This window comes from Coloeus monedula, assembly GCF_965178545.1.
Source record: "Coloeus monedula genome assembly, chromosome: 6".
Lineage (NCBI taxonomy): Eukaryota > Metazoa > Chordata > Aves > Passeriformes > Corvidae > Coloeus > Coloeus monedula.
Genome location: NC_138786.1, coordinates 14,349,774 through 14,373,560, shown reverse-complemented (window position 1 = coordinate 14,373,560; position 23,787 = coordinate 14,349,774). Strand labels below are relative to the sequence as shown.

Here is a 23,787-nt window from a genome sequence, read left to right as displayed (position 1 = left end):
ACTCATCTGTTTGTATAGGAGTGAGGTGACTGACTTGCTCTCTAAGCTTGGTTTGGTGAGTAATTTGTTCAGGCACCTCACTGGCACGAGTCATAGTCGAATGCATTTTAGGATGGAAAGTCAAATTCTTCACCTGCGCATAATTCCGACTCTTCCCAGCAGCAACGCTGGGACAGATTTGTTTTGCAAATAATAGTAGGCTTGCCAGGAACTGCATAAATGAAGTTCTGTGGCATTCCTGGCAAGAACAGAACCAGAGGATGGACTGTGGTGTGTCTCTGTCTCTTGCAGCCTATACAGAAGCTCTATGGCTTTGCTAGCTACCAAAGCTGCAGGTCCTCAGCGGTGGCCTCTCATCAGGTCTGTGGCCCTACCAGCCCTGATACTCTGCCAGACCATCCCCAACGTGCAGCATACACAAACAGCTAATCCATTTATGCAGCAGCATCTGGCTAGTCCAGATTTCCACTAAGAACAGGGTCTTTCAATAAGATTTCGATCTCTGATTTGTTAAGTACCCTTTGCTCTCTCCTCCATAATTAAACAGATATTTAGATACTGTATTCCATATTTCTGCATCTGTGAAAGCATATATAGAGTAGATTTTATCTGTGCCTGAATTTGTGAATTTCCATTCATTTTTCAGAGGTGAAAACTTTTGCTGTGGGCCTAAAGCAGGCCAAATATGCTACTATACGTTGTTATTTCTTAGGCTTATTACACAACCCAGCTTTTTAGTGTCAGTTATATGTGGGTTTTTTTCTCCCTTTGTAAGAGGTTACATTTTCTCTCTAAAGCTGTGTTAAAATTACTTGAATTCATTTGATAATGGTTGATGGCTCCTTATACCTATTACCTGGCTTACAAGTTCAAGGAATTTGTTCAATATATTTCCAGTAGCTCGCAAGATACGGAATGTCAACATTTTCAATGCAAAAGCAGCTGTGTGTGCTTTTGTTTTTAGAGTTGAACTTGAGACTCTGTTGAACCGTTTTTTGGCATCATCTTTAGAAAAATCAGGGTCATCTCAAGATGGAGTCTTACAAAATTAGTAACTACTTTAAGAACAGATTCATTTTAAGTACCCTTAAATAGCTGCTGCAGTTTGGTTAAGTTATGTATAATTTGATTTCAGCTTTCTATTCCTTGAAAGACTTGGATATCTTTTCCTTTTGCATATTCAGGATTCCCCATGTCCCTGTTTCTCTACATTGTCTTCTGCTGTTTCACAGGAAGAGACTTCTGTTCATCTGGTCGTATTTGTTCTGTATTAGAAACAGTATCTCAAAGCCAAAGGGGAATTTCGAATGCAGAAGAATGGCTAAAAACCTATTGGTATGGCAGGATTTCTGCAAATAAAAAGGAGGGGGGAAAAAAAAAGAAGGAGACAATCCCCCTTTAAAGACACCTTCCTCCCCCCCCAAGTTTATAGATCCTGTAGGATTTTAAATGCTGAAGAAAGGTAAACAGTAATGTTCTCATTTTTCTTGAATATCTCTCAATTCAGGAGTATTCTGTGTGCATCTGGCTAGCTGTGAATGTAAATATATGTGTATAAACATGTTTTATAATTTGAAGTTATACTGTCTGTTAACTAAAATAATAGCCCCAAAAGCAGTTGGCCTGTCATAGATGATATAGCTCAGCTTTTATATCTGCTGTTCATCAAAAGAACCAATGAAAATTTCATTCCAACTGACAGCCAAGTAGCTAGAAAAATAAAGTAAAGACTGCTGATGCCAGAGGATGAGCAACACAATAATTTGCTAAGACTAATATGCCTGGCTATAACCTGATCATATATGGATCAATTGATGATATTTTAAATTAATTTGTCATGTGACTGACTCACAGTTCTAAATTCCAGGAAAATATCACCACGGAGCTCAGTGAAAAATAGCATTGTTTGTTCAATACAGACGTTTTTCAGCCAGACAGTGATGAAAGTGCTTGCTAATAAGTACACAGGAAGTTGAGAAACACATACTAGAATAGGATAAATATATTTTTTGCTGGCAGACTTCTGCCTTTTTTTTTTTTTTTTTTTTAGGATCTAGAAAAGATATTATTTTGCCCCACATAATTTTGTATTATAATTAATTATTAGACAAGGAGGAACTTAAAATGCTTTCAGAATTAAACAGGATGGAATAATTTTTGACCCGACTGAAAAAATAAATCATTGCAGGTTATGCTGTTAAGGATTTATTTCCTTACCCTTCATTCCTTATTTCCTCTATGCTCCTTCCCTGTTCCTTGCCATTAAATGGCAGGATTGTTTTAATTGTTTAAAGGAGAGGGGATTGTGGAGGCTGCTGGAGTGTCGGCTTCTCTACCTAAGCCTTGCTGGCTTACTGATCTTTTCCAGTTCACTGGTGCAAGTGCAAGCCTCGAATGGTTCATATACAGCTCTAATTCCAACTTACTTGGCAGTTATTTCTTGAATGGCCCAATTTTACATGTGATTAGTTTTTAATTCTTAAATCACAACATAAACTGTGTGTATTGTATTACTATAAAAATGTGTTAATACGTAGGAGACGATTAACTGGAAGTGCAAGTTCTGTTTTTCCTGGTACATCAGTGTGCAACCACTGTGGCTTCTGTGGGGACTCCTGGTTTGCAGATGAAGGCAGAATTCATCCTGAAGTGAAAAAAAAAGTGATGCAGATTTTTAGGATGTGACAAGAATAAGATATTACAAGATAGATAACTATAGCAAGGCATAACAAGAAAACTGTGTTTCTGTGAAAAGCAGACTGCAGTTATTTCTGGTCTGATCCTGGTTTCTGATTCACAGTTTTGAAGGCCAAAACATATAGAAATGAATATATTTGTGCATGGGAAGGACTTGGGAAATCTCTGCTTCTCTTGTTCCTATTTGGGTAGGCAAGAATAGGGCCAGATGAAATATCTTGCTCTGTTTATATCCTCCAGCTTCTCAGTTGCATTAGAACATAACTGTAGGAAAAACCATGCACTGGGCTCATGATGAGCTCATCTGTTTAGCAAAAAATGTCCATTTTTCAAAGCTGGCAACTCAGTCTTGATATGTTCAATGGAATTAGGTCTACTACTATCTCATGTCATTGCTTGTACAGAATTTGCATCAAAAAATATGCCAGAACATGTCACTTTTATGAATGGTAAACTGCTAGTTTTATTAGAATAAGTAAAGTAAGGACCTATCATACATATATATATATATATATATATATATATTTAAAATGAGATGGAGATATTAGGTTGTCTCTTTTTTAATGTAGACTTTATATCTAATTACTGTGTATCATAGCAAATGAGGCTCCACTCTTTCTGAGAAGTAATAAAACTGAAATAACACATTAGTGAATCTGATCCATTGGGTTTGGCCTTTTTGAGATGCTGTGAAATTTAAACCAAAATATTAATTCCACTGGCTTGAAAGCACCAACATCTTTCCCCTCCAAAGCTTTTCTGGTGGTGTAGAGGTTGCTCAAGATTCTAAGGTATAAGTTGAAATATTTCTCTCTTAATTCTTATTTTGATTTATCCCTTTGGGTTTGGCGCTTTATCAACACATTGTGGTTGTTACATGTCACTGTGATGAAATAGTTGAAATAACAAGGACACCCTGTAATGCTTTTGTAAGGTGACAGTAATCTGATTAGTCTTCCTGAAAGTAAATACTTTTGATCTTTTCACTTGTTGGTAGAGACTTAAGAAATCATGCTGGCACTCAAAAAATACGGGCCTATGACTTGATGGCAATTTGCTACTTTTTACAATACTGTTGGCTGTGATAAAATTAAAAGAGAAAAAGCTGTGAGAATAAGTAAGCCTTATTTGTTTTTTTAAATCTCTGATGTTAGGAAATCTGCTCCGAGATCCCCTATAAAAATAAGGATGTAATGTGCAGTTTGTTTTTGCCAACAAGGAGATACAGACTCTTTGGATTGTCACCCAATGAAGATGACACTCTTATGTAGTCAAATGTTTATTTACTTGCTCATATATTACATTTGCCTGTCTGATGGCTTGTCTAATAGGGATGAACGTGATTGTGATGCCTCAGATTGCCATGTGCACCCATAGATCTCTTCACCAAATTGACTGTTTCTAATTTCTCACTTTCATTAGTTCCATGCCTTATACTCTTGTGCAGAAATATTTTTGTGTGATTACATATTTTATACATCCCTTTTTTGCATTTTGCTATTATAATTTCATGAAACTTGTTTCTTCAGAATGTTGTTTTGTCGAGGGACTATTCCCTCAATGTTACTTGCAATAATAGCTTCTTTAATTTCCATCCAAATTTCTTATGTAACTTTCTTACTAATTTTTTTCATAAATTTTTGTTCAGTTGTCTGTGTGTACAATTATTCGATCTTTTATTATTTTACCTGTCAATTATCCATCTTTTGTCTGTTATTTCTAATGTTTTAGTGATCCATTTTATATATATGAAAATTTTGATGGGGGTAAATCCATGTTCTGGTATGACCATTGGGTTTGAAAACCTGTGTTTTTTGGTCTATATATTTTTGTGGTTTCCATGCTGTATGCAATGCAACAATTATTTATTTGCTCTGGAACTTGCAGTTGTCATTTGGGATGTATTTCTATGCTTCACTATTTAAAAAATTTTTTTTGCTTGTTTCTTTTTTCATATATTTTCACTAATTGGGGAGCAGTTGGCCCATTTTGATGCCAACCAGGTTAATAATTTGTATGTTCAATAAACAGAAGCCTTTGTGAAAAACATTATTTCCACCAGGGATAATATATAAATTCCTTAGAGTATATGTTCCAAAATGTTTGCATCATTTTGTGTCCTTGCTTATGGGGTGCTTATAGGTGAGGGACATTAAATGTAGACCTATCCTCAGAATTCCTAAAAGTAACTCAAATGTCCTGATTTGAGAAATCACTTCAACTGAGTTCTCTTATTTTTGTTTTTTCATGTTCTTGATACTGTCCTGAGAAAGCTGAGAATAACATCCTTACTGCATAGAAATTTTCAACTTCTGATACAAATTTTTCTGGCAGAGATGACTAAAACAAGTGAATTAAAGGCAATCTGGAAATGACTCCTATTAATGCTTTTGGAAGTATGTTCCATGTTCTCATCATGTTTTCTTTTTTGTAGAAAATCTTGGAAACTAAGAGCCAAAAAAGAAGTCAAGTATCATTCAAGATTAGTCCATATTCCCTACTTCTCCCATTGTTTTTCAGGCTTTCCTACATTTAGGGCTGTGCTCATACTATTGCACTATGTGCAGACACTGAAAAAAAATGTAGTGGGAGAGTCCAAGGTGAAATATTCTCCATATTCATCTTCAGAGTAGCATTGTGAAATGCCTTTGATTCCTTTTACTGCTAATAATTTGATTTCTGGCGGATCATTAGCTTGATTTCAGAGGCAGGCTTCTTCAAAGAAAATGATTTTCAGAATTGAGGCTCTTCATTTTACCCCTAATATGCTAGATAATGCTTTGAATAATCAACATATAGAGGTAACACAGAGAAATGAATTTGGTAAGAGGTATCTTGTATGTGAAGGTGAGCACATTACCGAAGGCAAAGACATTCCTTCTTTCTACCCTGGTAGAACTTCTCGGGATAGAAGTCAGATTCTGGTGTGTTGAAATTTCCTTTTGAGGCCGTGCTTTGGCAAGATGCTGCCTTGTTGCTTATAAAATGACTAAAGTGTCTACCAAATGCAAGTGCCAAGTCAAAATATGTTCTGTATTTTGGTAATTGTGCAGAAAGAGCACCAGATGGTTCTGATGATGAAGCGCTTTGGGTGGGATCATCAAGTTTTAATGGATGGCAAACTCCAAAAGCTTAATTATCAACCTCTCTAGCAGCAGACTTTCTATTGGAGTGGACAAGTTATTTTCAGACACAGAAAAGAAATAACTATATTTCTTTGCATGTAGCTGAATAAAACCCACTTTGCTGCTCTGTAGGAGTATCTGAAGCTCAGAATACTTGGGCCTAATAGAGAGTGTGCCAAGTTATGTTTCCGAAGTGGAAAAACTACGTTATGAATAATACTGTTTTTGTTCAAATAGCTTGATATTTTCCCAGCATGCCCAGTTTTCATAGTGTGCTGCTAATGTGTAACTCTCCCACAATATGAATATATCCTACATTTTGGGTTCAGGTGTATAGCAGTGTTGTTTATTTTCCACATCTAGACTGAAATGGCTCAAAAGTGGTCTGTTCTTTTAGAAAATTTTCCTATTGGAGGAATTTGGACAGGCCACATTTAGAGCAAAGAAATGAAAAGATTAAATAGCAGATCACATAGCACGCTTTTTAACTCCTGCAATGTTGCTTGATTTCATAAAGTGAGTCCATTCAAGCTGAAAGTGTTGATTGATTTGTTTCTGCAGTGTTAAAATTTGGCTTTTAATTTTAATACCTTCCAGTCAAGGCTGGTAACAGCATAGCAGTAATTTGTGTGCTGTAATCACAGAGGGCTTTGTATGTATTTGAATGAAAAGTTCTGCGTGTGACTTTTTTTTCTTTTTGCCTTTCTACATGTTTGCTAAATCCTAGTGATGGTAGTATTTGCTTCCAGTTTTTACACAGGAACACTATTACCCTTGCCTGAAACTCTGGTTGTTATTGTCACTGAAATAATGAAAAGCATCACCATTGACTGCCGCGTGATTGCAGGGTTGGCTTGTTGAAATACATCTTGGATGAGGCATATTTGAGCTAATGAGGCCAAATACAGCCATCACTCACACCATGCAAGTACTTTGGCTTCTGTAGGATTGGACTGGATCTTTGAAATGGTGTGAAATTTGAGTTCACTAAAATGTGAGAATCCTGCAACTTGTGTTGCCACATAAGAACAAGTAAAACCAGAAGGGTCTAACTGGTTTTGTTTTCAGACCATCTTATTTTGTCTCCAGGAGTCAGGTTTTAAAAATTGTTGGGACTTGCTACACAGCACAGCTGCTTCTCTGCATAGGAAGAGATATCAAGAAAAGTATAATATGTGATTGATGGGAGACTCTTGTTGGCATTGAGCCATCTTGCAAATTTTTTTATATAATTATCTGTTAATTTTTGTACATGCACTTAAGCAACTTGTGATGAGTTCATCTCAGAATCCAAGTCAGCATGCCTACACAGAGGATTCATCTGACTTATGAGAGTAATGTAATTTTTTTAAAGTTAAAACTTTAAAAATGTTTTAATAGTATTTTTACTGAGTTTTGTGGTGCTCTACATGGCTTAGACTGGGATTCTGCTCTTTCTGATCTCATTAAGTAGAATCTTATTCTCTGATTTTCAAGGAGGTGACTTCTTATTTCACCCAGTATAGGGCACCAGTATTTGAAATGTGTGTTCCTAGATCTTCAAATTATGGCTTGAAAGTTCCAAAAGCTTTATGTTGGCACTCTGTGCAGAGGAAAATGTCATCCAACTCTAGTATTTTCAAATATTTGTCTTCTTGTAAGGTAATTTAAAATTACTTTAGGAAGTGTTGTATAGGTGCAAAATATATTCTTGTGGTGATTAACAATAGTAATTTCTGACTTTGCAGTGAATTGCCAGGTTATTATAATTCAGTCAAGTTCTGGAAATATCTGAAAGGTTCGTTACATCTTTGGGATGACAGAACAAAGGGCAAAATCCTAGATCCATTAAACTATTCATTGTTCTGTGATAAAACAAGTACAGGAAGGTTTTAACCCTGTGTCCCCAAAAGAGCCATGCTTTCCTGTGGATTCAGAGGAATCCCTAGGGTTTGCTATATTTCTTTGAAGGATCATATTTATTCACACTGAATACTCTGTCTGCTGATATTTTGAAAATTCCTGTCCTCTGAGAACTGTAGACTTTTCAGTCTCTCTGTGACAATTTACACAGCAATGAGAACAATGGGATTTTGGAAAGAACCGTGACCTGCAGCACCACCCTGACACCCCTAGTTGCAAAGAAAGTGGATTAAGTTATTTGGAATCAAGGAGTAGTTTGCAATAAAACAATTGAAAATATAAATGTTACCATTGGAACTATAACTAACATTTCACAGTTTCTTAAATGAAGGAAAGGGAGAATAAGGAAGAATAAGAAAAGTCAGAGAGATTTTCTAAGAACATGATCTTGGGTTTTGAAAGTGGAATATCAACATTTTCTCTTTTCTTAATTTCCCAGAAATTTTTCTTATAAGTTTACTTATACATAAGTAGTTAACTTTGCACTGCATTCCAAAGGGTTCATATGCCAGAAAAAGAGGGCAGGGTCACCTGGAAAAAGGGAAATTTCTAGCTCAAAGAAGCAAAGTGTGTTGAGTTAAAGTAAAATAGAGGAATTGGAAAATTTTGCAATAATAATAAAAAATAAAAAAGAAGAAAACCTGCATATTTTATGGGTACCAGGGAATAGTTATAACTTGTGCTCTAATGATTTCTGATGGATGTTGCTGTGATGTTCACTCTGGTGTTCGTTAAAAAGAAAAGGGGTAAAACACCACCCTAAAATTCCACAGCAGGACCTGCTTCATTTAGCGCAAGACAGAAACACATTTGAAGTACTTCCTATAGAACTTTCTTTTTAGAGAAATAGAAGTTATTCTCTGCATATTTTTCTTTTCTCCCTTCCTTTCTTTTGTTCAGTTAAAGCAGTGATAAGATCTTGTGAAGAGACATGTCAGGCTGATGAGTTAATTTGGTGAAACTTTTAGGTTTGCCAACTTCTTGAGTGTGATTTAAACAATTTTTTTTTCTTTAGTAAGATCAGTATTCCACTTACATTTTTGAAATATTGCATGCAAAGCGCCTAGTAACCACCCCTCTAGCCATCAGCTTTTCATTGCAGCCTGTCAGTACCTTGCTGAGGGCAGGTGCAGATAGCCTGGGGCTCATAGATGTCAAGCAATGCTGGTAAGTGCCTGGAGATATGGTTTTATATGACTGTCTAAAGAGGCTGTGACTATCTAAATAATTTTCAGCACATGAGAAACTGAACCCTTCCCCCAGACTCGCCTTTAAATTTGTAGCTTGGGACATTCTGTCCTAAAGTGTAGGGTAACTGACTCTGAGTTTACTGATATGTGATTCCTACAACCAGTATAAAAACCAGGCTATGAACACAAAACTGTTTTTTTTTGGCTGATACAAAGTAGTGCTTTAGCATTTTAACTTGCTTGACTTATTACCCAGGACTGTGCTTAACATAAATTGGAGTAAAGGGTCATCATATCATTTTTTTGATGGGCAGTATTGCCTGCAAGAATTTCTGTCTTTGGTGAACATATTTCAGTTCTGGTTTCAAAATATCTGGCAGAGGCGAATGTCACAGAAAAAATAGGAGGTCCAAACCTTTAGATGATAGGCAACAAGTATCTGTCAAAATCTCAGTTCAGATTTTGACAGAGATGTCATAGGTGAAAAATCCAAAAAAACTAGGGCTACACTTGATAAAGTCTCCAAAGGGTAAAACCTTATCAAACTGATAGCTTTGCCATTGAAGGCAAATTTCTGTTTCAAGGTGCACTCTTTCCTTAATTAACACAATTTTTTTCTTCCTTTTTTAACTAATGAAGTAGCTATGCTTTAGGAGACACTGAAAGGAGGGCCAAAAGGTTTTTATTTTGAGGGCTTGATGAGATAATGTGGTTCATTTTTTTTTTTTTTTTTTTTTGACTGATTTATTTGTCCAGCAGGTGAGAGTTAATTATCTTTAGGACTGATAATTGTAGCTAATCACAAATAGAAGGGTCCTTTGGGCAGAATATAAAGCAGTATCTTTTCTGGGGCACTCTGTGCCATGTACTTGGAAACAGTTCTCACAGAGGATCCACATGTAAGGTGGGATCCTAATTGAATGGGTCTTGGAAGAAAGAAATTTTACTGACTTATTTTTCTAAAGTGAAATGAAAAACAGAGCACCTGGACCTCCTTTTCTCTGATTATAGTGTCAGGATAAATGAATTACAAAAATGGGAGCTGAGAGGGGATGTTAGTACACGACTAACGGAAAAAAAGGGATTTTAGCAATAATTATTATGTTTCAGGGTTTCAGGGAAAGAAAACTCCAAGATATGGAGTAAGGAGGTTTTGTCCCTCAGGGAATCCAGGGAAGTAGACCTGAAGGCAGACATTCTTAAGGCCTTCTAATTGATTTTTATGTCCTACTTAACTAGCTTTGAAAAATCTTAGCTTCTGTTACATGGGACTCTCCAATACAGAATCCCAATATTTTGTCTGGATTAATACTAATTTCAATGGGAACAAATGGCACACTTATAATATTACAAAATAGATGGGTCAGAAAAATTGTTAGTTTGTGTGCAGCTGACTTAGCTTCTTTTCCCCTTTTCCCCTTTTCTCTTTTTCTATTCTTTTTTGTTTTTCTCCTCCTTGTTTTTTTTAATTTAATGGAAACCAGCAATCTCTATGGTTTTTTTGTTGTTTAAGTGCACTGCAGTTGTGTCAGGTTGAATCTCCAGTTGTCAGGGAACCATCAAATCCACATGCTATATGGGATAATTATGCTGGAATTTTAAATATGGTGATGTGTTACCATGCACTAGTATCATTGTTGATATCTCTAAAATATCAGCTAAACATTTCAGCTATCTTACCATTTTTAACTCTTGGAAATAGTGGTAGAATGGTAAAATTGGGCTTTCAGAATTACCACTCCCCCTGCCCCCCATATATATAGATATATATAATATATCTTTGCTCAAGGGCTTTAGCTTTCTGTTACTATTCCAAGCCTTGTCTATGCATATGTAGGTGTTACACTATAAAAAAAAATGTACCAAGGAGTTTGCATCTGGTAAATGTAGCACAAGTACAGTTGAGTAGGTGTTTAAGTCAAAGTGCAGTGAAAGAACCTGATGAAGATGTATCCCAAACCCTTTCTGTGGCCTGAGTGCGACAGCATCAGGCACTGAGAGATGTTCAGTGACTCAAAGCCTCCCAAGTTATCTAAGTGTTCTCAACTCTACATAATTCTTGATGCTTTGTCAGGCCAGGAAATTACAGACATGTAATTTGTTTTCATTTTTCTTTCCAGAAAGACCTTTTCTTTTTGCTCAGAACAGGTCATCACTTATATCTAAATATAAAAATATATATAGGTAATAGATATTAAAAAATTGAGGATAAATAGGCACCCATAGATATAGATAGTTGATTTGAATAAAAAATCAATGCAATTCCATTCTGTTGTGTAAGAGAATTTCAGTTTGGTCCAATCCAGACCTCAAGAAGCTCATTAAAGAGACTTAACTGCATGGTGAATTACAGTTTGAATAATATTTTATATTTTTTATACTGTTGTTTTCAGTCATATGACTGAGCTGAAAGAATATACCCTCTTTTAAACACAGTAAGCCAATTCTTCAGCAAAATTATTTTAAACATTGGTCTGCATATGAAAGGCAAGGGAACCTGACACATTATGTATTCAAAAGATAAAGGGAGCCAAAAACTACTGAAAGTATTGTTAATTTTAGTACAATTTGGCAAGAAAAATTACATCCAAGTGGTAAGCTAACAGCTCCTGGTATGTGTATTGTTGCATAAAGATAGTATTATATAATGAACAAAAATGTTATTATTTTGTGTTAAAGTTGCATGTGGAGAACCCTTATGAGACTGTATTACAGTCATGCCAGGAGACTCTGCTATAGTTGCAAGTACACCCATAGGAAGAGATTACAAAGCTATCATTCCACATGGTGAGAGTATAGTTGAGACCCAGAGAGAGAGAAGAGAAAAAAAATGGCCAAGTATTATAATGCAGGTCAATGCCAACGCCACCCTTTCGGTCTTTGTGTGGTTGATTTCCACAGGGGCCTGACAAAAGTGAGTCTCTGCAGAGTGACCCTGGATGTCACTTCCAAGCCACATCCTCTGCAGCCCCCACAGCTTCTCCAGGTGTAGAGAGTAACTCTGGAGTGCAGTTTGGATTAGCTGTAAAGCTCTCTCTGTACTTGCTACATCCTTCCAACAGCACAGTACTGCAAGGGTTTCTTGTGTTTGAAATCCCGGCCATACTTCTTGGGGCTTGTAATGCTGTAAATTTTCATTCAGGGCTTAATTTACCTTGTAGTGCCTTCAGCACACGGATCTGCACATGTAAATGCTACAGAAACAGCCCTGTTGTGAAAGCTTTCTCTGTTTTCTTTAATTCAGTCGTATTGATCAGGAACGCCCAAGCCTGTGGCTGTGAAAATGCCTTGTAGCTCACCAGAAGTTCAGAGGTGTTTTTTGTGTCCCAGCACACCGTGTGAGTGACAGTGGGCTGGTGCAGGAACTCCAGGGAAATTTGAGTCCCTTGATGTGGGAGCAGGGAGCCAGCAGCATTTACCACCTTTCCCCGGGCAACAGAGGAGGCTTTTGCTGTCTGCAGCCGATGAGTTATAACTGGAGCTCCTCCTCTCCCTTCAGCCTTCCAAGCAGCGTGGTGTATGTCTTGTGGTTCTTATCTGCTCAAAAGTATGCACACAAAGCTTATCAGATCTGGAATGCTAGCACCCTGCCTTTTAAATGAAGGAATAAATGCGTATTTAGGTATTTCTTTCATCTGCACGGTGAATTAGATGTTTTTGGTGTTTTCAAGTGCAATTTTAGTGGTAGATGTAGTAATATATTTAAATTAGTTGTTGGAGATATGCAATACTTTTTTTCATCAAAATCCTTTTTAGACTTAAGTTGATGCTACGCTATGAAGTGATACTACAAATATTTTTTATTCTATGCTCACGTCCTGTAATGATTGGATGCTTTATAGATCTGCAAGCAGACAGCAGAGGAACCTTCCCGAATTGCCTGTTGGAGACCTTTACACAATAACACAATTATTTGTTAGAGAGGAGATGATAAGGAGCTTTTACAGCCAGTTATATAATGTAACACTGCCAGGTAATGTGCCACTACCGAGTGACACCCTTTTGGGAAAGACGGGGAACCACTGTCTGTGGAGCTTGGCAAAAGTGGTGATGTTTATGGGGCTCCTTTTTTTTAAGAGGTAGTTTACAGAAACACCATCATTGTATGTGTATGTTGACATGTTTTTTGTAGGCAGATGTGAGGTTGCTCTAAACTGGAAGTCATGTAGTTTACGTAAGTGCTAACCAGAGCTAAACTGGATTAGAGTGGGTTTGTGGCCAGTCATCTCCAAGTGTGGGCAGAGTGAGCTCATATCTCCCTGCAAAACTGTGGAGATGTAGCCTATTTTAGGTACTTCTTTGGAGCCTCGTTTCTGTAATAACGACATCACAGCTTCTGGGGTGTAGAATTGTAAAGCATCACTGCTACAGAGGGAAGAAATAGTAGCTCCTTTTTGTGTATGAGGAACTAAGAAGCACAAAGCAACTTCTGCTAAAGGTTGAGCAGAAAATCTGTAACAAAAGCAGCAACTGAGTACAGAGCTTTGGAGACCAATTTTACACTCTATGTGCTGTGGTGTGGTTCTTAACTCACTGTGATGCAATGTGTTTTAAAATTACCACTTGTGGAACAGGTGGCATGCCCTGATTCTTTCTTTGATGGATCACTTGACTGCAATCTCTGTTAAGGAGTACAAAAATCCAAATGAAGATTACTGCAGAAGGAGTATTCTAAAATGAAAAGCGAGAGGGAAACAATGTGGTAGTTAGTTTGGATTGGCTGGATTTTTTGTTTGTTCATTTGTTTGGAGATTTTGGGTTTTTTTTGGCTATGCATAGAACCAAGAATAATAAAGATTTCAAGAAACAAGCTAGCAAAGGTGGTAAAATACAATCCTTGAGTGTTTGAGCAGGAGTGAAACGAAGGGAAGATACCAGAAATTTGCTCATAGTGGTTAATTACTGCGTTTGCTTTCCTGTTTTAAAATGATCATGTATGAAGAATTTTCTGCATGTAAGTAAAACATTTTTCATTAACCATCTTGAAACTGTGCCCTTTATCTGAATTAAGGAAGATTTTTAGAAATCTGGTTCAAAGGTTCTCCTTACAATCAGCCTACTCCTTCTTTAATTTTTGTGATTCTGTCTAGACATTTACAGGCCATTAATGATCCTTTATTTGTGAAATGTTGCACGTTTAAGGGTGTGAAATTGCTATGTGATTCAGGCCCTAAATGTGTAGTTTCATTTCTGTATTATTCCTTTTTCTCATTTCACATCATGCTATAATTCTGAAAATAGTTTTTTAACAGTTTTTAAATGATACATATTTTAGTCCCAGCAGCCCACAATGATAGGCCACATTCTCAAATGATATAACATGATGCCATGCTTTTTACTAAATAGCTGCTTCCATTTTTTGCTTCCAGGCTTCCTTCATGCTCACTGGTGACTGTGCACAGAAAATACAGGCTACCTGTAGAGGCTCTATCTTACAAACATCAGAATATTTTAATTAAGGATTTTTTAAAATTAGTAAATATTTTTTTCTGCTTTCCAAAACCATTTATATTTTTTTTTCTGAAAACTGATACCTATTGGAATTATTAAGAGCTGACTGGGTGAAAAGATGGCTATTTGATCACTGACATTTGGCTTTTTATGGAATTTTCTTTTGTTCATAACACCTATGGTAAACAAGGTCCTACCATCATTTAGTGATGTCCGTAATCTGTTTTATGTCCAGTGTTCTCTTGGTGTCAATATGTGCTCGCAAGGCAAGCAAAAGCTTACCTTTAGAAAATTGAGTTATTTTGAGGGATTCTGTTAAATTTTTGGATGACTGTGTAATATTCTTAGTCAGGTCAATGAGGAGTGGTTACCTTTACTAACTCTTTAGCAAAGGTACCTGAAATCAGAGCGTAAGCTGCTCTAACAGATTTATTTCCCCCCTTTCATAGTGGCACTGGGAGAGCAAATCTTTGATAAGGATGGTAGCAACCTTCCAAACATGCAGAAATTGCAGGTATTCAGAATGGTTTGAGAGCATTTAAACTGCAAAATATCGGAGTGAAATTTCTGGTGGGATTTGTACCAATTAAAACAACAGAATACTTTAAAGACAGCTTTGTTCTTTTATATATTTATGCAACAGCTGTTCACCTGTGTGGTCACCTGGAGTTCAACTCGGGACATTTAAAGTGAAAATGTAGATGGTTTGAGCTAACAGAATAATTTTTCATTAATGTTGTGATGTCAGTGTTTGATGGATGGAAAGTTTTCTATTTAGATAAGAATCTAGGGTTTATTTTCAGTTTAAGAAAAAGTACTTGGGCATCTAAAAATAATAAAAGTGATGGAGGCTACAGAATATAGGACTACAGGTGTAAGAGAAGAAAAAATAGATACCAACTACTCCATCTAATCAGGTCATGTGGTTTACTCTTGTGTGTCTGTGTGTTAGCTATGTCGTCTTTCTTTTGGGCAGAGAACCGTGCAAAGTAAGATGAGTCCAGGCAGTAAGACAAAGGTATTTTCTTCCATGTAAACTCTAGATACCTCATACTTGAATTGTCACTATGAATAGCTGTTTCTGGTCAATTAGACTGTTTTCAGCATTTTCCTTGCACTCTGCTTGTGTTGGTAGACTGTGGGTATTACTGAACCCTTCCTTGATTGCACTATTTTATTAAATTTACTAAGGGAAAGTGGTTGAAAGAAAGGTCAGTTTTGTACAGTCTGCTGAATGCAACAGCCACCCCCACACTGATGAGTCCATTTAGAATAGATCAGGCTCTTTAGGGTTGGGATTTTTTCCCCCACACTGACCAGCTCCATAATGGATAAGCTTGCAGCTGATTCACGGTTCTGAGGTGTTATCTGGGCAACAAGCTCGGGATCGCTGGGTACAGTTACCCCTGTTCTTCTCCCTCACTTGCACTGTTGCTGTAAGAATCAAGGCTTCACATACCTATTGTTCTGCAGGATTTTTTACCAAACAGAACTTTTTCCCTGGTAGATCTCCAGAGTGCTAAGGCTAAGTTTAAAATTTTGTATATTTAACCTTTCCCCCTAATTGCTTGGCCAGAATAAAGGTTTGGTGCTTTGTTCCTAAATTCTCTACATGAGGTGGTGTGCATTAAAGTGTATTTATACTTTCAGATTAATTAACTGTGACCTCATGAACCACTGTCCTTGTTTAATTGGTGGCTCCAAAGCACACTAATGGCATAAATCAGCTGATAATGAGATTCAGACTTGCTTTTAAAATATATAATAATAACACTGCATTGATAGAGCAAATGAGATTTGTTGACTCTCTGTTGGTATTACAGGAGAGAAGACACAATTAAATGTGTACTTTCAGGATGGGGGAGGGCTTGGTTGGAATGAATAATATGCACTTCAGGGTGGGTGTATGAAATAAGGAGGATATTCTGCATCAAGATAAGTTTGGTATTCTCTCCTTGTCTCTAGGCACTGTGCAGTACTGGCTGGTGCACTTTAGGATACAGAAATGTTGTGGGAAGGTGTTTCTTAAAGATTACTGGGGGCTAACAAAAATGACGATTTCATCTTTAAATATAGTTACATGTTTTTAAACTGAGCTTACACCCACTGTTTTATGAACTGCAAATTAATCAGATAGCTCACAGAGAACAAAAAGGTTTTGACCTAAACTAGTTGCCCAGGCTCCATTACTATTTTCAGTTTAATGTTACCCATATCCATCCTCACATTTTGGAAAGAAAACAAGGGCTGTGCAACAAAGTTTCTTTGTTTTCCTAAGAACTAAAAATGTGCTGTATGTAGACCAAACAATAAAAATAAACTACTGAACTACCTTCTAATGCATGGGGGTTCTGGAGAGAGGAAACCATGGATATTTAGAGGCATAAAGTGAGTCATTGTGCTAGTTAAAGAATTTTATAAGGCGAGCTCTGTGGGTTTGAGTTGCATCTGTTACCTTTCCAACTAGAACTGAGGGGTATGCAGGAAAAAGAATGTTGGATTTAATCATGCCTTATAGTGACTGCATTGTACTTAGGCTAAGCTTCTAACTGGGATCTAGACCATAAGAGAACAAAATCGTTAGTCTTTCTTCTTTGTGTAAATTTTGCCTTAGATAGGTTCCAATTAAACGACCTAAACAATAATTTTACACCAGGTAAGCGGCAAAATGCTGTTAACAAACTACTTAAATAAAAAAAAAGTAATAAATGTTCTGCAACACTTGAGAACATAAAAAAAAAAAAAAAAGCAAAAACTCCAAGCCAAAACCCCCCTCACAGCTATTTTCCTTATTAAAAGATAACCATGCTTGCATTTATGACAGTTCTTAGAAGCCATAATGGACTGGGTTGCTATGGTGTGAGATGCAGAACAATGAAATAATTGTTTCTCTTGGTATTGGCTTCCTGGAAACAAATTCTGTGTAAATTACTTGGCTGAAAGCGTGACAACAGTCTTGTATTCTGTTTTATTCAGTTCATGGTAAAAACTCATAACTATTTTATAATAATAAAAAAGTAACCTTTATCACTTCTGGACTTTCTTTTGTTTCAACTTTTTTTTTTCTTTTATATTTTCAGGTCAGTTTCATGAATTCATGATTTCTGGGAGCTGGGGCTGATTTTCTTGTGTATTTGTAAGTATTTATTATTTTCTCTGTTATGTGCATCTTTCTACTGCTCTTTCGACATGGGGAATAGAAGAAATTTTAAAATGTCACTGTTGTATCACAGTTTTAACATGTTCATTTAGCAAGAATTTGACCTCACTACTTTTAAACTTTTGGTAGGTTTTTTGCTACCAACTTATGCTTCTGCTATTCAGAGGAGATACAAATTCTGAATTAACAGTAAATATTATTATTCCAAGCTTTATTTTTGTTTTTATAATAATAACAATGATGGGAGAACAGCTTACAGTAACACATCAATGGTGGCACTTGCTAATGACACCACTGCGTCATGTTTTTGCAATGAAAATAACTTCTAGAAAAGAATTGGGGCTGTGACTCAAGATAGACAGCACTTTTAGAGGAAGTGCTGTATGGTGTTATTGAGGAAACACTAGGATGATCAACATCTGCTGAACTAGAAATACATTTTTGTATCCCTTGGAGGAAGCTGACCTCTATGGTTGCAGAAAAACCTTGGTCATTCAGGCCACAGCCCAAGAACATGTTTCAGAGTATGCCCAAGTTCAAATGCATCAAATGGACTACACCTAAAGAGAAATGCTTTGAGAAAGGGAAAGCCAGAGGAGAGCACCTGGGAGGAAGATAGTTATTCATGCAACAAATAGAAAGCTTTCAGAATTGCTGTTTAGCTTTAGTCAAGTATAATAAGGAAAATCTAATGGGCCTTAGACTTGGCATGATATAAATTATTGCAATACCTCTTGTATGATGTAGTATAAATGAAACCAATCTATGCAGCTTGTTCTCTTAAGTCACAAATACAGTTTATGAAAAAAATATTTATTCAATCATTTGTGGAAAAAGATGTTCACAAAACTGCATTCATCAGGGAAAAAATATGGCTGGTTCTCCTCTCAATATGGAAATATGTTCAATTTGTACTAACTCTTCCTCTTTACAAATGTTCATTTTCACATATGGTTTTGCTATGCTATTTGCACTTTCCTTCACTTACAGGTCAGCATTTTTTTAATGAGCATTGTCAGTCAGAGATAAGAAAAATATTATCAAATAAGATAAACAGTTTAAAACCAAGTATTACCATTGAAAAATAGTTCTGAGAAGGCAATATAAAGTGATTACTGAATTGAGAGTGAGGAATTTGTTATATTCTTTCTGGCTTTGTTACTGCATTTTTTTTTTAAGCCATCATTTTCTTTTCATCATTTTTCTCTTCTAAAAATGGAAATTGTAACATAAGTCTATACAAAGAGCACCTCTTTATACCTCAATATGGAGCACACTTTCCAAGGAAAGCAATGCAGTAAATTCAATGGTAGTTTCATGGTGAACTTTTTGTGTACCAAGCTAGTTGGGTGAGAAGTTGTAAGTATTGTTTAGTTCATGTTCATCTAGTATTACAAACATAAAAAGGGCTTTAGTAATTATATTGTGGACTGCTGATCTGAGTCCTGCTCTTCTTGGCTGACATCAACAAAGAGCTGTGGTAAACAAAAGTGGCATAAAAAAGTACTTAGAAAACAATTCTTGTATTTAGATCAATCAAGTAAGTATTTAAACTCCCATGAGAAGTATGGACTGTTAATGTCACACAACTGCACACTGGCTGTTGCAGGGCAAGTTGTTAGTACAGCTGAGACACCTGACATATTGTGGCCATGAGAGCTGGGATGTGGTTCAGCAGCCTGAGCAATGAAGCTGAGTAAATGACTGTATGAAATGATGAGCCACAGCCTGGCTCGTGATAGGTGTCCTCTGCAACCCAGACTTCAATTACAGTGACATGAATATCTGGGGAAGCCAACACTATGCTGACTGTTCTTCTCTGCTTAAAGGACTTATTTTAGTGTTTAGCACTATATGTCTAGAAACATATGCAAACCTTAAGTTCACATAAACTGAAAATAAAATAAAATGTAGGAGGTACAACCGATGGATTCAGCCCTGTGTTTCCTCACATACTGAGAACAGCACTAAAGTATAGCTTCTACAGTAATATAGGATTAGATCTTAAATCATCTCTATTTTACCTCTCCAAACTTACAAATATTCTGTACATGAGTCAGGCAGATCAGTCAGACTCTTACTATGCACTAACAGGACTATGTACAGTGTCATAAATGGAGACAAATAAAATAGACCAATAAAATAGACCTGAGGTACCTTTCCATTTAAAGACTTGATTTCTGCAAATACTTATGCATGTGAGCTGACCATTGAAGCTGATGGACTGAGGATCAGGGCCTGAGGCTGAACAAATAGGCCCTAAGCAAAGGAGATGGGAGCTTTGGGGGTCGGTGTGGAAGACAAAGACTTTGCACGTATCAGGACTTTTGAGAAGATTCAATTCTAAGCAGTATTTACAAAATGCTAATGAGACGTGTATACCTTTTTCATGTTATGCTATAATATTTGGGCATGTTTTTATAGCGTGTTTGTTTGATCTGTACTCCAAAGGGAAGCAGGGCAGATCAGTGCTAGGAAGATTGATCTTTGAAACTGTGCATATTTTTATATGGGAATACAGCAAGATCAGCTAAATACTGCTATAGGTCTATACCAAAGCTATTTCAACCAGGGGCTATAATAACTTTTTCCTCAAATTTTTGAAAGTTTTGTCATAGATGCATTCTGCTGTAACATGTAATTACTTGGATCATCCAGTTCAGGCAACTTTGGGATTTTTTTGTCATATTTGGCTAGTCTAGTTCAGGAGAAAACAGGATTGATGATTCATACAAAAGTAAATTTCATGGAAAATATGACATTTGTGCTTTTGTTTTACGCCCACAGAGTAATTGTCCTAACTAAAGGTTACTTTTTTTTTCAAGAACGTGGTTTTAACACGGTTTAATTTATTTAATTGTTCTTTCAAGTAGGTTTGTCCAGTAGTAAACTGCAATAGTTATTTAAAGATATGGATGGCAAAATAAGTGTCCTCTAATAACAGAGCATTTAGACCAAATTTTGCTTGGACATCAGCAATTAGATATATCTATTTACTAGCAGTTCAGTGTCTGTGTAAACATTTTATTGTGACTTGGCTACCATGTGAAAACACTGACAGAGAGAGAAAAATAAAACCTGAAATGAGAGGTGTTGAAGCCCATGAAACTTCAGTGTCTTGAAACACCTGTATTGAAAACATGGTGAAAATAATGTAATTGTATTTGGGAATAAAATAAAATTTCTTTAAAAATGAATACTAGTATTTTTTTCCAAAGAAGGTTTGAGAACAAAACCAGAAAACTTAGGGAGCACACACATGCACACACATTATGACACAACAAAACTGACATAGTGGGTAGGTAAATTTTATCTTATCAAACACTCTAATCAGCATATCAACAGAATCATGATTTGCTTAAAATTCAATATTTAATATTTTTTCCCAATCTTATTTTTAAGGCAACTTTTATACTCTTTTTGTTTTTCTGTTTTGGACTGTTTCTATTTACACCACAGAGCATCTGGCCAAACAGATTTTTTCTTTGTATTTCTACCAGCTTATTTAAAAGGAGAAAATTATTTAGTTTTGAATATTTGTATAACAAAGTCAAAGAAAGCCCAGCTTATTTGGAGCAAAGGAAGGCATATATGTCTTTGGTGCTATTTACCTTATGGGTTTAATTGATAACATGTGGTGTTCTACTGAATTACTGAATTGAGTTCATATATTTGGGAAAATATACAGTCTCTACTTTCTAGAAAAGCAATATACTGAACCGAAGTCTTAAAAAGTTGATCTCCATTTTTCTCCTCGTAAGACAGGATTGTTAATCACCATTTTGATCAAGGAGATGTTTGCCAGCTTATCACATACCTCTTTCTATAAAGAGATGAGTCTTTAAAAGCTCCTATTAATAAAGCAAAGTGATGCCTAACTAGAATCTCTGTTTGCTGCAACACCCATACCTTTTTTGGCATGTGTGTGCTGCAGGTATCTGAGGCCTTTATCCTCTTATGCCTCCCCTCCTGCTAACATTGTGACATGCTAATGTAAAATGATCTGGTTGAACCATCATTTAACTAGACCCTCAGCAATTTGAAGCTCTGTTTTCCTGGGTTTATTTTATAAATGGTGACTATAAAATCAATTTCTAGTGGAACTCTATCTTGCTGTTTTTGTGTAAGGCTTGTAACACACAAATTTTCTGGTAAGAAACAAATTTCCAATATATAACATGTGGGACAAATAAATAGAAAAGAAGACACCTGTCTTGAAGAGTTTTTTTTGTCTGAGAAAACTTTCCTAAATATGTGTATTTTAGATGTTCTTAAGAGAGAGTAGGTCGAGTAGAAAGATAATGAAAGCGGGAAAAGCATTTCTTTACACTCAGCTAAAATCTGATGCCCAAACACATTTGCTGGTGAGGATCTGATAGCTGCATAGTTGCATTCATCCAGTGCTTTATACTTGTACCTGAAGAGGGAAGATGTGGGAAAAAGACTCAAGGGGAGGGAAAGGTTGCTGGGCCACCCCTCCGCTAAGAACAGGACAGAACTTGAATACGAAAAATTCTGTTTGTTTTTCGGCATCCAATTCTCTCTCTAGCCTGTGCTTCCAGCTGGGATGTCTGATGGACTCCCCTGTGTGATTTTATCTAAAGCTGTGTGGTTGTGGGAGGTCACCTGGGGACTTCTAGTTCTAATAGAAGGAAAGTCTGTTGCCTGATGCTGGCCCAGAAACCTACTCCTATCTGAGTTCCCATTTACCTTCTGAGTTCAGCAGACATTTTTTGGCTGCTTCTCTATCAACTATACAGTCTGTGTCTTGGTAATAAGTAAAAAAATTAATAGGTACACAGAATGCTTGCATTGTGAAAGCATTGTATTCATTTTAGACAGTTTTTCTTATAATAAATAGTGCATTTAAACTACATTTGGGATTTTGATATTTAGCATAGCACAGAAGTCTCCTTCAATTCTCTGTGAAGAACGAAATGTATGACCCAAGAGAAAATACACAAAATAACAGTCTTAATTCACATAAACCCAAGGGGTTTCAGGCTGTAGACACTTTAGCAGTTACTGGAACGAGGACACCAGTGTGGGCAAGAGCACGATCCAACCAGCTCCTGGCACATTGCACAAAGACAGGGGCCACACATGTGGTCTCTGCTTTCTGATGAAGTTGAATCATTTAGTGAAACTGCTGCTAGAAATGCTTTTTCTTTTTCAAAGGACTGTCATGCTCTGTATATAAGCAAGGGCTTCCTTGCTCTGCTGCTGCTCCATATGTGTGCTGGATGAGATCTGTGCAATGCACTAGATCCATCTGCTGTCTAAAAACTCCTTTGCAAAAGTGCTAAGAAATAAATTGCAAATCCTCATCCAAACAATTCTATATGTTGTTGCAGTTGTGTGCAATGCTTGGGAGAGAGGAATAGGAAATACTTGTGTTAAGAAGCCCAATTAAGAATGTAGAAGCAAAGTACTTGCACAAGTCCGTCCCTGGACAGGTTTTCAGGAGGGATTGACATTTGCAGAGCCCAGGTACTTGTAGAAGAAATGGTTGTTTATCACAAACCCAAAGCTTCAGGTAATTTAATAACTACAGTGCAGTATCTTAGGAAAGCTGCAAAGAGAATTTTCTTTAAGCCATGCTGTGAGTAATAAATTATGTAGGGTATTTCTCATTTTACGTAAATAACACAAAGAATGTCATATTCTATAGTAGGGATGAGCAATACCAACATTTGATGTCAGCATTAACTTTTTAAATCATATTACTTAAAAGGGTGAGGGTTATAGAGTGTCCACAGACAGCTTCATTTTCTCTCTGTCTTCCTAATGCCCATATACCAACGACTGTTTGATTAATTTATTGACATAAAACAGAATTGCTTAGAACTAAGCACTCATTCATCATAATCAGAGTTACAAGAGAGAGCAGACTAAGAGGTTAACTGCTTGCTAGATGTATCAAGATCTTTGCTATATACCAAAGCCTGACTCAATAGAAATCTGATAATGGTCTGCTGAAGGTAAAACATAAGTGTTAATAGCTAAATAAAAAAATTGATAAAGACTGTGCTGTAAAACACTCCCATTTTTAAAGTTAATTAAAAAGAGCTGATCAAAGTGAAGCCTGCATTAAAAGTGTTACTCTAAGATATTAAAGATAAGATAAAGTATAAAGGTCAGTTTTAAAAATAAGTGCATTTAAAAAAAATTAATTTTCCATCAATTTTTTTTTTCTTCTTGGCAATGTTTTCATTAATAATTAAAATACAAATAATGTGGAAATGTTAATTTTTAACTTTCA

General features: G+C 36.3%; 1 protein-coding gene across 4 annotated transcripts in view; it reads left to right on the top strand.

Moving 5' to 3' along the window:
• SOX6 (SRY-box transcription factor 6) overlaps window positions 1-23,787 on the top strand; it is a 368,589-nt gene that overhangs the window by 33,114 nt on the left and 311,688 nt on the right. For all 4 annotated transcript variants that reach the window (XM_082283580.1, XM_082283584.1, XM_082283585.1 and 1 more), the window contains exon 2: window positions 17,446-17,501. The gene's annotated coding sequence lies outside the window, so the exon portion shown is untranslated. The remainder of the gene's footprint in view (window positions 1-17,445; window positions 17,502-23,787) is intronic.